Source organism: Eubalaena glacialis, chromosome 9, assembly GCF_028564815.1.
Source record: "Eubalaena glacialis isolate mEubGla1 chromosome 9, mEubGla1.1.hap2.+ XY, whole genome shotgun sequence".
In the NCBI taxonomy this organism is placed as follows: domain Eukaryota; kingdom Metazoa; phylum Chordata; class Mammalia; order Artiodactyla; family Balaenidae; genus Eubalaena; species Eubalaena glacialis.
Window position 1 is genome coordinate 66,046,546 of NC_083724.1, and position 1,156 is coordinate 66,047,701.

The following is a 1,156-nucleotide window of genomic DNA, read 5'->3' on the forward strand; positions in this document are numbered from 1 at the left end:
TTATTCCTATTTTATGCAAGTGAAGAAATTGAGGCCACTACAGATGTAATTAGCCTAAAGTCAGTTAGCTAGTACATGGTGAAGGTAGGGCTTGAATCCAGATTTTTTTTTTCCATTTTAGGGGTAAATTTTAATAGAACATGGAAGTTTGAACTCTTATACCTTAAACAAAACTGTAAAGTTCCTGCTTGTTTCAGAATGGTTTTATGGGGAACCTAATCTGTAACAAAATGTTGGCATTCAGTGCAAAGGTGCCAACGTTTTTCAGCAAAGTGTACAAAAGTTCTCAGGGGGATGGGGCAAGGAGTGAGGTGCTCAGACATTTTCAACAGCAGGCATTCTCTCATCCTCTTGACGGGAGATGGGAGAGAACCACTGGAAGAGCCTCATCAAACACCATGTAGCAACCCCACTGTGTCAGAACCCAGCATTCTTGGTGTTTCACAGCACAGATTTCCTCAACCATGGCTACACATTGAGGATACATGACGGCAGTCGGCCTTTCTTTCAGTTTCAGTCTTGTCTTTATCATCCCTAAGGTCAAGTTTAGCTCCCATTAGGACGAGGGGCGTGTTGAGACAACAGTGTCACACTTCAGGATACCACTTTGCACGGACATTTTCACAAGATGCAGGACTCACAAGAGAAAAGCAAATTAAGAATACGTCAGCTTGTGGAGAGGATAGGGATGTGATCTGTCATCATCTTCTTGTCCAGCTGCATCCATAAGCCCAGATTCACCAGTTTTCCATCTGCCATAACATGGGAAGAATAGTTGTCAAAGACAGTGGGGATCTATTCTCCAGGAAATGCATTGGTGGCATCCCACATCAGTAGGCAAGTTTTACCTACAACTCCGTCTCCCACCACCACCCACTTGACGACCTCCATCTGGGCATCAGCGGTGGGGCACAGGGTGCCAGGGTCTCTGCCACCTTGCCCTCTACAACTGGAAGCTGAAGCCCAGCAGTGGCCACCACCCAAACCTCCAGATTTTTTATTTCTCAATCTTGTGCTTCACACTCACTGGCTTCCTTCGCTGAGTACAAACGTGCAGATCTCATGCTCTTTCCTCTACCTGCCTTTGACACTTCATTGTGTTTTGCACCTGTTGCAACTTCATATTGCAGTATCATGGCGTTATTGTTAAATCCCC

At 45.2% G+C, this 1,156-nt stretch overlaps 1 pseudogene; it reads right to left on the reverse strand.

Moving 5' to 3' along the window:
• Positions 1-215: 215 nt before the first annotated feature.
• On the reverse strand, positions 216-891 carry LOC133097334 (ras-related C3 botulinum toxin substrate 1-like; annotated as a pseudogene).
• Between the last annotated feature and the right edge of the window lie 265 nt (positions 892-1,156).